The sequence below is a fragment of the Felis catus genome, chromosome D4 (assembly GCF_018350175.1).
Source record: "Felis catus isolate Fca126 chromosome D4, F.catus_Fca126_mat1.0, whole genome shotgun sequence".
NCBI classification, from domain to species: Eukaryota; Metazoa; Chordata; class Mammalia; order Carnivora; family Felidae; genus Felis; species Felis catus.
In genome coordinates this window covers 23,199,947-23,213,633 of record NC_058380.1, presented here as the reverse complement: position 1 = coordinate 23,213,633, position 13,687 = coordinate 23,199,947, and the positions used below count along the sequence as shown (strand labels likewise).

The window sequence follows — 13,687 nt, the reverse complement described above, 5'->3', positions numbered from 1 at the left end:
ATGCCCTTAATAAATGCACTATAAAGGCACTCAATGACTCACAAAACAGCATCTCCTTACTGGACACTGAAGCCACACAGATGCACAAAGCAGTTTTACAAAATAGAAGGGCTTTAGATGTTTTAACAGTGGCCCAAGGTGGCACACATGCTATCATTAAAACAGAATACTGGGTATACATCCCAGACTATCACAAAAATGTCTCAGGGCTCTTAAAAGATATGAATACCCAAATTGAGGCCTTACAAAGTCTTTCTCTCTTTCAGTGATTGGTTAAGTTCCTGGATTGGGGGAGGTTTATGGTTGACTCTTAAGGGTCTCTGTTGGACTTTTCATTCTTCTGGTCATGCTAATCCTAATCTGTTGCCTTTTTCGATGACGGTCATCTTGGTGCCAAGACTCCATCACTACAATGACTTCTCGATGACAGATGATCTTTAACCACAAAGATACCACCTTACTCTCCACGTTGAATTCAGCTGCCTTTACTATAGTAACTCCCCTTTATGTTACCCTTCTGGTCAATATTGACCCATAGGTAGAGACATCTGTATGCCCCTATTCAGCAGTTAGAAGCTACAGAAGGTGAAACCTTCCACCTTCAACAACCTTAAAGATTTAAGGGTCAAAAGAGGGGATATGATGAGGGAGTATGAGGCAGCTGAGGGGCAAGCACAAGCTAGCACCGCACCCCCCCCCCCAAGGTGGGATACGTGTGATATTCCTTGGACAGTCCCAACTACCCCAAAACAAGAAAGGACAAAAAGCAAATGGCTAAACTGATAAAAGCCTTCACCAGTTTACCAGAAAAAGGCAATCCCATCAACAGCCTAAAGTTCAGGAACTCCCTACTGTCTTAATGTTAATGCTTTGCCTGATGGAAAAAAAACCTTAACTTGACAATAGCTAGGCCTCCAATAATCTGAGTCTTCAGCATATGAAAATCCCTTTAGGAACTCTCTCTTGACTTTATCTCCACCGACTGAATAAAATAGTCACCCTCCACACCTATAGTGCAGCTCTTTCTGCCCATGGGTCCTGTCCCAGTGCTTTAACAAAATCACCTTTTTGCACCAAAGATGTCTTCAAGAATTATTTCTTGGCCATCGGCTCTGGACTGCCCCACCACCTAATCATGTCAAAACTTCATGAGTATCATATACTTAACTTAATGAAATTTTCTGCTTGTTCCATCTAAAACCTATATATTACTTGGGTGCCCCTTTACTGTTTGGAGACCTTGACTTGGGTCTCATCAGCTCCACTGCCTTGAAAGTCTGCAAAGGTACCAGAAATATTTGCTTGTACTCAGACAGTTACACTCAGGATCACATATGTCCTCAAATCCATCTTTCCTATAGAATGTTTTTGCCTTCCATGAATCCAGATATAGACCTTAAATTTTTTCATTCTTACTGAGTTTTATACATGTTACATACCACATTTAAGTTTTATGGTTCACTCAGCCTTTACCATCTTCAGAGAGGACAACTCAACTAAAATCAATAATTCATTATTTAAATATTCCCCAAACTAAAATCAGTATAAAATAAATGTAAATAATTAAATCTTCAAATAATCTTGGGTTAAGCCTGTATAGCACTTACTTTTCTGAAGTTAGTAAAGCGTAAACTGCATAAAAATTGGGGGGACATGCTACACACACACACACACACACACACACACACAGATCCTTTGACAAGGCGATACAGTATTTTCAAGTTGAAGAATGTAGTTTCTCCTTTTATTTCAATCTTTCCTAAAACTTTGACCCTACTTCTTCTTACTCTACTTAAAATACATACAGTCTCTGTTCTCTACATCAATTCCCTAATAGGTGTACAAATCCCTTCTCAGTGAGTTGGGGTGTTATACCAGAAATACCATAGACTGAGTGGTTTTAAACAACACACATGCATTTTTCACAGTTTTAGAGGCTGTGAAGTCCAGTATCAAGACACAGGCAGATTCAGTGTCTGTTGAGACCAACTTTCACACACAGGTATATCTTTTCCTTACAAGTGGGTGACAGGTTTCTGGGGTCTCTTTTCCTAAGGGCACTAATCCCATTTATGAGGACCTCACCCTCATGACCTAATCACCTCCCCAAGTCCCCAACTCTTAATACCTTCACACAGGGATTAGGGTTTCAACCTATGACTGGGGAGAAACACATCAGTTCATACCACTCCCCAAAGGCCAGGATAAGTTACCAGGTGCTAAGCTGTTGATCCCTTCAGTCCTCTGGTGGCAGGACAGGACCTAGGAGTGTCATAGCCTTAGGGCACAACCTAGTCTGGAGCAGCCTCAGCTGATTGATTACCCTTGTGGGCTCTGTAAATCTAACCTTTTCCTAAGAGTGCTTTGCCAAGAAAAAGGGTTGAGAAGCTCCAGCTGTCCTCTGAACTGCCTCCTAATCTGTCCTGTCTTTCTGTCTTTCTTAAACTGTAATGTCCTTTATTTGACACCTCTGGCATGGCACTATTACTTGATCATCTGGGAAAGGGCAGGACAGCCTTCACACCCGCCCGGCTGAGTCTCCTTTCAATTATGCAGGAATAGGTAACCTGCCTTGAGAATAAACTCTGCCAGGAGGCACCACTTCCTCCTGACCTTGACATACAGACTCAGCCAAGTTTTCATTTAAGGAATATTTACTGTTGGGAACTAGGAGACACAGCACCTGTAAGGCCTGGTCTCTGTCCTTAAGGACCTCATGGGGCTGCTCCAAGGGAAGCCCTGCACAGGCCAAGAGTTACACAAGGACACAGGACAGGTGTCCTGCTGCATGTGTGAATGCCGGTGATCTCTGGAATAGATGAGGGAAGCAGCAGGTGCCATGGGTCATAAATGCTCAAATATATCATGCTTCTTAGAAGGGATGCTCTCTCTGCATGTCTAAAATCTCCCATTTCCTGATACAAATTAATGATTCTTTGAGAAGATGGTCAATGAATGGCTTTTGTCTTTTACAAATGCATATTTTGGCTCGACAGCCATTTGTGCCTCTTGACTTAAAACTTTCTTCAGAACCTAGTAAAAACTCCTTCAAAATTAATTTTTTTTAACGTTCATTTTTTGAGAGACAGAGAGAGAGTGTGAGCAGGGGAGGGGCAGAGGGAGAGGGAGACACAGAATCCAAAGCAAGCTCCAGGATCTGAACTGACAGCACAGAGCCCAACATGGGGCTCAAACTCAGAAACTGTGAGATCATGACCTGAGCCGAAGTCAGACGCTTAACTGACTGAGCCACCCAGGCACCCCAAAAAGCCTTCAAAATTTAAAGGAATGAGGGATTAATGGTACATCTTTTTTTTTTTTTTTTGACAGCACCGAAATTACCTCCACTGATATTTAGTAGGGGAGGTTCACAGCTAACATCAAATAACAAATGATTTGCCAATATCTATGCTAACATCAATTATAAATGATTTGCCAACACCTAAGCATTTTACTTGCAGCAACCTCACAATCACTCTATGATGCAAGCAGTTTTCACAATCACCCATGATGTAAGCAGGACAGGTATCTATTGCCCCTTTTATCAAAGAACAAAACTGAAGCACAGAGAGGGTAAATGACTTCTCAAGATCACCTAGCTAGGAAGTAGCAGAGCCCTCACAATGAAATCCCCAATGTTCTCAACACCTCTCTTTTAAACATTAAGTGACTTCTTAAAATAAAGAATCACCCTAGTCCTACAATTGAAGCATTGTGTGGCTACGAATATTCACTTTGTCTATTAAATGCTGGCAAGTCTGAGAAGAAACGTTCTTGTTATTCTGTCATCCCCTTAGGTACTTTTTCCTTTTCACTCCTGGCACCGATGTCTTTATAGGGTTCTTCTATTGCCTTCTGAGCACCTGCTTTCCAGAACTGGATTATGTATGACTCTCAGGAAGGCATAAATGAATAACAAAATTTTAAATGCCATACATCTCACACAGTTCATATACATCTAACTCCTAAGCCTTAATATAAAGCTCTCACAGGAGCATTTCAGGCAGCCATCCAGAGGTGGCAGAGATGGCTTTTGGCAGAGTGAGGTGTTCTCACATGTAAGCTGTGAGCATGTTCTCACATGTCAGCAGTGACATGTTCCCAGCTGACCTGTGTCACCACACAAAAGTCTGGTCCTTGACTTCACACTGCACTAGGTTAGACTGTCTCCAAGGAGGAGTATTTTCCAAAAGCTCTAGGAGAATGATATGCTTGTATTTGAAGAGACTCCATATAGATAAGTCTAGAGAATTCATTGGTTTAAGATTCTCATATCTTTTCCATTTTCTAGGACCAGTCCCCAATGCTCTCTCTTTCCCATCCTCATCACTGTCTCTGGGATGAGCCACATGGGGAACGGCTATTTTCAGGGTTCCAAAAAGCCTGTAGAACACAGTCTCGGGCAAAATCTGTTTAAACTGCATTTAAAACACTAGCTGGCTGTAAGCAGTCTCTTGTTATTCACACACCAAACTTTTAGAACTCTACAGTGTAGTATTTCTAGTAGAAATATCAACAAAATATGGTATCACCTCAACGCTTGGGCAGGTCATAGTTTAGTGAATCCTGTAAATGGCTATGAAAAGTGATATAAACAGTAAAGGAAGTAGGAATAAGAACATAATGAAAACGCAGAAATCAGAGTAATCAATTCTTCTCCCAGGAAGGAGAAGAGAGAAGGCCAGAGAAATGTTTACAACAGGTGCCAACTGACCTGAGCCTTGTGAGGTATTCGGGACTTCTTCCTCTTCTTTCTTCTGTTTCCTCCTCCTCTTTTTCTTTCTGTAGAGCAGTTTTAGAGCAGTTTTAGGTTCACAGCAAAATTGGGCAGAAAGTACAGAGTTCCCATATGCCCCTCTTCCTCCCTACCACACACACATAGCCTCCCCCCACTATCAATGCCCAGATCCAGCATGGGGCAGTTATTACAATCAGTGGACCTACACTGACACATCATTATCACTCAAAGTCATACTTTACATTAGCGTTCACTCTTGGTGTTGGACGTTCTATGGGCTTGAACATGTGTGATGACATGTGTCCTCCACTGTAGTGTCACACAGAGTAGTTGCACTGCCCTAAAATCCTCTGTGCTCTGCCTATTCATCCCATCTTGCCCCCTTATCCCTGGCACCCACTGATTTTTTACTGTCTTCAGAGTTGTTTCTCTTCCAGACTTTCATATCGTATGATTATATAGTGTGTGGCCTTTTCAGATTGGCTTCTTCCACTTAGTAATATGCATTTAAGGATCTTCCATGTCTTTTCATGACTTAGTGGCTTATGCCCTTTTAGCGTTGGATAATATCCACTGTCTGGAGAAACCAGAGTTGATTTATCCACTCACCTATGGAAGGACACCTTAGCTGCTTCCCAGGTTTGGCAAGTATGAATAAAGCTCCTATAATCTTTTGTTTTAAACCACTTTACTGAGACTTAATTCACATACCCTACCTACAATTCACCCATTAAAAGTGTACAATTCAGTGGCTTTTAGTGTATTCACAATGTTGTGCAGTCACCACAGTCAACTTTAGAACATTTTCATTATTCAAAACAGAAGTTTTTCCCCATAGGCTTCATGTATCCTTCAGTCTTCTCATTCCTCCTGTCCACCCCCTAGGTTACCACTAATCTACTTTTTCTATGGATTTGTCAATTCTGGACATTGTATGCATGGAATCATGCAACATGTGACCTTTTATATCTGGCTTCTTTCATAATGTTTCAACCTTCATCCACGTGGTAACATGTATCACCCATGTTGTAATATGTAAAATGTGTCCATGATGTAACATGTAACATGCCATTTTTTGGCAAATTATATTCCATTGTACAGATACCATGTTTTGTTCATACATTGATTTGTTAAATATTTGGGTTGTTTCTGCTTTTTGGCTATATTGATTGAATAAATCTGCTATGAACATTTCTCTACATGTTTTGGTGTGGATGTACATTTTCATTTCTCGCTTATTAATTTTTATAACAACTTAAAGTCAGACTTCATCTAAGCATGTCTCTTTCTTAGATTTGGAGAGTAAAACCATATTCGTTCCCTGTGAAATGCGATCTCTGGTGTCTAAATGCAACTTTTATCAAATATCTGGGTGCATCAATTTGCCCTCCTGCCAACACTTGCAAAATTAGCCCTTGAATCAGGAGGAATGGTGGTGGTGCATAATGTTTAACATTTAAGAATAAAGAACACCTTATGTTCTCAACATTCTAATCTTAGAAAGTCAGAAAAAGGTGTGGGAAGAGTAAATGCAATCCAGCCAGCGGGAACATGAGTAAACCTATGTAACATATATAAAAACACATGTCTGGTCACACACCCAGATATTTGATAAAAGCTGCATTTAGACCCCAGAGACCTCATTTCATAGGGAACGAATATGGTTTTACTCCCCAAATCTAAGAAAGAGACATGCTTAGACGAAGTCTGACTTCAAGTAGTTATAAAAATGAATAAGCAAGAAATGAAAATGTACATCCACACCAAAACATGTAGAGAAATGTTCATAGCAGATTTATTCAATCAATGTAGCCAAAAAGCAGAAATAACCCAAATATTTAACAAATCAATGTATAAACAAAACATGGTATATCTGTACAATGGAATATGATATACCAGGTATGTGCCTGAGGAGGAGAGTAGCAAAAACCAGGCTGAAAAAGAAGAAGGGAAATTGCTATGAAAGCCTTTGAATGACGGTTTAAGGAACTTGAACTTTGTGCTGAGCACAGTGGGAAGCTAAGGCCATGGGAAGCTTCATAACCAAAAGAATGGCATATCCAGATATCTATGTTTTGGTAAGCGGCTGGCAAAGGAGAAGCTGTTGAGAACTCATGAGGAAATATGCAAATTCATCACTGTATCACATAAGGCTCCCTTGCAGATGATAGAAAACCAGACGAATTCTGGCTTCCTTAATTTTAATTTATTGGCTTATACTCCTCTGCAATAGACGAGAAGATCCAGCTTCTGACTCACTATCCCTTGGTTCTGCTTTCTCAGTATTGACTCATTCTCAAGCCACTTCTCTTGCGGTCCCAAGATGGTATCCAGCCAGAAAAACAGAATTGTTCTCCCAGTGTTCTCAATTAAGTCCCAAAATTCAGGTGAATGGGACTAGCTCAGGTCATAAGAACACCCTTGAAATAATTACTGGGAACCAGAAAATACTGTTGCCCTGGTCTTAGCCAATGCTACTAAAGTGTGGTCCATGGGCCAGTACTTGTTCCCACATTTTTGTCACCATCTGCACCAAGTATAGAAATTGAGCATGGTTAGAAACTTCTATTGCAATTTTACAGAGTAATTGAATCTAATAATTAAAATCCAAGGTTTGTATTTTGTCTTTGTTTTGTGTGTCATTTTTTTCGTGATTCATTTGAATTGTATCTTATGCAAGTATCAGCCCAGAGTACATGGGGGAGCAGGGGAGAAAACAAACTGGTCCTCCACCACAGAAAGTTTGAGAAACTGTAGTCTAATTTGCATGCTCCACCGTGAAGTCTGGGAGTAAGTCAGCATTCTGGAAGCACACAGGGAGACTTGGGGAGATGTTTCCCTCATGCCATGACAGGGGGCAAAAAAAAAAAATGTCCACTCTAATTGTGGGACCTAATTTGGAGAGGGAAAGATACTCCCAGACTTCCCTCAGCTCTGTCATTTTCTCATGCCTTCTTCCATGTTGACCTGCCCTATTCAGAGTCTCTGGTAAGAATTTACTCTGTGTAAGCTCTGGATATGGCCATTTTAATAGGCTAAACATTACATGCACCTTCAGCTTCCCTGCCCATCAGATATTTTTTTTGTTGTTGTTTATTTTTGAGAGGGGGAGAGAGAGAGAGAGAGAGAGAGAGAGAGAGAGAGAGAGAGAATGCAAGTGGAGAAGGGCAGTAGGCAGAGAGAGGGAGATGCAGAATCCCAAGCAGGGTCCAGGCTCTGAGCAGTCAGCAAAGAGCCCAATGTGGGGTTTGAACTCTCACGGGCTGTTGAGATCATGACCTGAGCTGAAGTCAGACACTTAATCGACTGAGCCATACAGGTGCCCCTCCCATTGCAACTTTAATTACTAGAATCAAAGCCTCTGAATGGCTCTCCTAACCCATTAAGAGAAAAAGAACTTTGAGTGAGACTAACACAAGGTAATTAGTAAACTAAGCCGAAATCCTTTGCCATGCTCTTGGCAATGAATTATGGAAACTCCAGAGCTCCATAAGAGGTCTAAAGGGGAAAAAAAAATGTTGACGACAAATTTCAGGGACCTCAGTTTCTCATTAAAAATACATTTTAGAAACTGTTTTACATTACCTTGCTAAGGCAGTTGTAAAGCAGGGAAACGGGGGCAGCACTTCAGCAAACTGCAGCTTTCATTTCTCTCTTAAAATAAAATGGAAACAATAAAAACACAATTAAAAATAAAATTAAGAAAACATAATCTGAAAGAGTATTTTGATTCTTTTTCTAATTAAAGCTCTGCAATTAAAGTTTTGCAGGAGAGCCACCTGTGTTTTTAATCTCCCTGTCCACAAAGGGCTAATACAGGCACAGGATTTGAGATTGTCTCCTACACTCAGAGCTGGAAAGGACCTTGGAGAACCTTCTAGTCTGGCTTTCTCATTTTACACATTGGAAACTGAGGCCAAGCAGGGTGACTTCTCTCCTTAATCCTCTCTTTCATATATGGGTGTGCATGTGAGTGTGTGTGTGTGTGTGTGTGTGTGTGTGTGTGTGTGTTTTCTCTCAGAGGGCTTGGAAAGTTGGAGTCTGTACAGTTTTAACATAATTCACACACTCAATATGGGACTTTCTTTGCAGGGCCCTAATTTGCCTTCTAGTATGAAGGTAGAGGTTCAATAAGCACCAAATTTTACCCAGTACACCTCAAAATGTGCAATTTTGGGGAACCTGGGTGGCTTAGTCAGTTAAACATCTGAGTCTTGGTTTCAGCTGAGGTCATGATCTTGTGGTTCCTGGAATCAAGCCCCACAATGAGCTTCGCACTGACCGCTTGGAGCCTGCTTGGGCTTCTATCTCTCCCTCTCTTGTTGCCCCTTCCCCCACTTGCATTCTCTTTCTCTCTCTCTCTCTCAAAATCAACTTTAAAAAAATGTGCATTTTTTGCCTAAGTGGACTTACAAACAATTGAGATAGTAATGCTTTTTTTGTGAAAATCTAATGGAAATACAGTGTGTGCCTTCACCCCTCCTGCACTAAAATAAACTGAATATAACATTCCTTCACAACCCAAGCTTAGTCTAGTAAACTGCTGTGGTACTCCAGAGGAGCCAGTGCAGAAGTTCCGGCATGTAGACACATGCACATTGGCCCCAAAACCTACCATCATAAAAAAAAATTCACCACTTAGAATTTAGTGGATTACTTCTTTTTCATATAAATGTAGTGATTGTTTATAAAATACACAGTTCAAAATTGACCTAAGAAATAATGGGCTTTCGCAGGTCACAGGACTGCCCTTGAGAATTAATGTAGATTAGGTCACCCCCCAAGAGGCGGGGGGCAGTGAGGAAGGGAACCACAAGGATGAAGTGGAACAGAACTCTTGTTTGGCCCATACTTATTATGTGCCCCAAACTTTCACTCATCCCCTTTAACTATACTGTGAGGGAAGAAATATTTTTCTCATTTTACAGATAACAAAACTGAGGCCCCAAAAGATTAAATAACTTTCCCCAGGCCACAGAGCAAAAAGGAAAAGAGAAAGGTTATGACCAGAGCTTGCCATAGTGTCAGGCCTGCACATTCTCTCTGCAGGATGCTGTCCCAGAAAGCAGAGTCACCGGGCCATTATCTTCAATGCTTCTCTGTTACCATACCAGCAACTATTTTGTGTGAAATGAGAAACCACCCCAAAACTTCATGGTTTAAAACAATGGACATTTCATTTGCTCACAATTCGGGGATTACGGCCTGGGCTGAGCTGGGTAACTCTGTTGATTTTGCCAGTGTTCACTATGAATTCATTCAGCTGGTAGGTCAGCCGGGGCCTGGGCTTGGCTAGGCCCTGAATGGCTGGGCTTTTCTCTCAGGGCCTCTCCCTCTTACATAGCATCTCCCATGGCCTCTCCACATAGCTCCAGCAGAGTAAGAGAGTCCTTATAAAGGAGATCAGGGCTAAGAGCCTGGAAGCAGAACTTCTCAAGGCTTAGACCAGGAAGCTGTTTAGGATCCCTCTGCCACTTCCAGTCATTTAGAATAAGTCACAGTCTCTATTCCAGTTCCAGGAGAGAACACAATACAAGGGCAAATTCAGGGAGATGTGGATCATTGGAGGCCAGCAATGTAACAGTGGTCGCCAGAAACTTCTTCAACGTTGTCCACACCAACTCTAAATTTTGCTGTGTCTTCTGTCCCTATAATTTCCTTATATCTAGTTTTTCTCTCTTTTCCTGTAACTTTCTCCATTTACTCTCACCAGTTCTCAGCTTTCCTGCATAGTAACTGGCCTTCCATAGCCAGCTGCAAACTGAGGATTCCTTTCCTTCATGTCCATGAACCAACAAATCACAATTGTGTCAACTCCGCTCTCCATCTATGCAGCTCAGGTGTTCTACTCACAGAGATTCCTATGGATTTTGGGCGCTTTTTGTCTTGCTTTTGCTTTTGCATCTGGCTCCAAACCTGGAAGTATAGTTTAAGGAAAAGAAGATATCTGTGAATCAAGAAGCAACTGAAGTGAATACGCTTACATGTTTTGCCCTTATACATACAATCTAGAATTTGAGATCTTTAGTTTTACCTACAAGAAGGCAAGATATCTGGATCAATGGCCAAGTCAACAAATCAATGTTTGCCATGTTTTACATGCTTTAAATTTCCTTAGCCATCATTCACCAGGGCACGGAAAGAAGAGGGGGCTGCAGGAATCAGATAATTCCAAGCATTACATTCTGGTTCACAGCGGGCTGCATCTTACATGAAGCTAAGATGAGATCAGATTACATTTCCATTGAATCCTTCAACCTGTCTGATCACTGCTTTGGTCTGTCAGGAGAGATTCAGGAATACCAAGAATTAGCCAGGGCCAGGAGATACCACCAGCATGAGAAGGGAAAAGGAAATGAGAAAAAGAAATTCTAAAACAGACCAGGTGAAGATCCTTGCAGAAGGGATCATACATAGGTTTCCATCTGAAGTACTAGGGAATTAAAATGAAAATTAATGGGTGCTTGTGTGGCTCAGTTGGTAGAGCATCTGAGTCTTGATCTCAGGGTTATGAGCTCATGCCCCAGTTTGGCATGGAGCCTACTAAAAAATAAAAAAAAAAAAGTTAAAATAAAAATTGAAATGTGAATTACCCTTCAAGAGTTTCTAAATTCATTCACTGATTTTTTTAATGTTTTAAAATTTATATTTGAGAGAGAGAGAAAGAGTGTGATTGAGGGAGGGGCAGAGAGAGGGAGACACAAAATGTGAAGCAGGCTCCAGGTTATGCCTTGTTAGCACAGAGCACAATGCGAGGCACAAACTCATGAACCATGACACCAAGACTTGAGCCAAGTTGGACGCTTAACTGACGGAGCAACCCAGGCACCCCCATTCAATGATAATGTTTATCACTTTTTCTTTTATTCTGCTCCCTGAGGCCAGTCATTGGATCCTTGATTGTTGGATTACATCTAGACCAGACATTTAGGGGCAAAAATGAAGGGACTTCAGTTCAATTTGACTATTTATACATCTGAATTCCTCAAGTGAAGAAGGCACCTGAGATAAAATGTCTTCATTATTATTTTAGATTAATTCATTGACTCTTACCTGTGCCCTATAGTCACAAACATCAAAAGCTGATTGAAAATGTGCATAAATTCATACATAAATGAATTATACATAAATTCATTATAACCCTCATAATGATTTACACAAAATCCTATTAACATTCTATGAAACTTCAGGAGAATCTAAAGAGATTCTGATATTCACAGGAAGAAAAATAAATAATTTTGTCACAGAAAATTTTGAAGGACGAATATGAGATGGAACTAGCCACACTAGATATTTAAATGTAACACCATATAATTAAAATAATCTACTACTGAAAGAAGAAAAACAAAAGTGGTGATAACACCAACCTCACAGGTAGGTTGTGATGATTACATGAGATGCTGTATACACAGCCTTTAGCACAGTCTTAGTTCATAGGGAACACTCAGTAAATGTTAAAATTACTCCCCACGTCCAATAAACCTACAAGAAGTGAAGTGTTTTCAGTCACTAACAAAAACTTTCAATTATAAAATTATAGTTTAGTACTGGTAATATGTACATAAAGGAGATTTATCAAGTGTATTAACAGGTAAGTAGTGAGTATTTGCTCTTGAGAACTTATTTGGAGTAAGTGCTTAGAGAACATAGCTATATATTCATATCCCCCCAGCTAAGCAGCCCATGCTCCCTGTAAATGCTCTAGGGAAGAATCTGTTGTGTGCCTCTCTCCTAGCTTCTGGGGGCACCTGGCAATACTTGGCGTTCCTTGATTGTAGCTACATCACTCATGCCAGCCTCTGACTCCATTATCACGTAGCCTTCTTCCCTCTGTGTCACCTCTTCCCATAAGAGCACCAGTCCTTGGATTAAGGGCTCACCCGAATCCAGGATGTTCCTCTAATTAATTACATCTCCCAAGACCCTATTTCTCAATACTCACACTCTGAAGTGGATATGAATCTGGGGAAGGCACTATTCAACCCCAGCCTCATCTCAGTAGAGTATAGCTTTAGGAGGAGAAGGCGATAAGGCAGGGGACGGGAGCAAAGACAGAAATGGCTGCACACTTAGCATCCAATAACACTCAAGTGCTCAGTGTTGCCTTCCCACATTTCTACCTCCACCAACAGGACCCACGTATCCACAAGTACAGGAGGCACAGGCCCAAGGTACTTTTAGGGGCCCAAGAAAAATGTTTCAATCTCTTAAAATCTAAAAAAATAAATACATATAATCCAACCTGGATTACATGTATGTTTATATTGACACAGTCATAAAATATTTTTTTAATATTTTAATTCTTAACATTTTGGGCAAAAATGCCTAGGGCATGCAAAAATCACAATGCAGCCCTGTTCACTGATGTCCATGCTCACACCCTCCACCTGAAATTTCCCTCCTCTTTACCAGGAAGAGGACTCACCTTACCCTTCAGGACTCCATTGATGAGTCAGTGCCTCAGGGAACATTCCTTGACAACTACCCCATATCCCCTCCACTCCATCCCCTCCACGGCCCTCCCCACCCCTGTCCCCGGTAGCCACACCTACCTTGGTCACGTGCTCCTCACATGCATAGCTCTATCATTCCACATCCACACTGCACAATTACCTGTTCTGTGGAGTCGCTCAGAGACTAAATATCACCTGTCACTGTGTGGCAAATGCTACTGCTCCTCCATGCACATCCCCTTTGTCATCGCAGTGCCCTCATCCCCCAGATGGCATGGGTACTGGCTACTAAGGCTCAACCTCAAGTCTCCCACAGGAAATGTCCTCGCCTCACAGAAGCGTCTGGAGGCGCTTGGGAGTCTACACCAGCCTCTGCTCCCACTCACCCCCAGGGTGGTCCATAGCCAATCAGGTGTAACAGCCCTGCTCCTTTCCACCCCCCACCTTTCCAGCATTCCCTCAGTTTACCGCTTGCAGAAGACTTCCCACCTCAATC

The 13,687-nt window shown here is 41.4% G+C and overlaps 1 protein-coding gene across 1 annotated transcript in view; it reads right to left on the bottom strand.

The window, feature by feature from the left end:
• The window catches only part of LOC111556292 (spermatogenesis-associated protein 31D4-like), an 88,519-nt gene that overhangs the window by 23,589 nt on the left and 51,243 nt on the right, over positions 1-13,687 (bottom strand). Inside the window, exons 3-5 of the mRNA XM_045042622.1 lie at positions 10,592-10,654; positions 8,324-8,392; positions 4,715-4,782 (exon numbers count right to left, since the gene is read on the bottom strand). The gene's annotated coding sequence lies outside the window, so the exon portion shown is untranslated. The remainder of the gene's footprint in view (positions 1-4,714; positions 4,783-8,323; positions 8,393-10,591; positions 10,655-13,687) is intronic.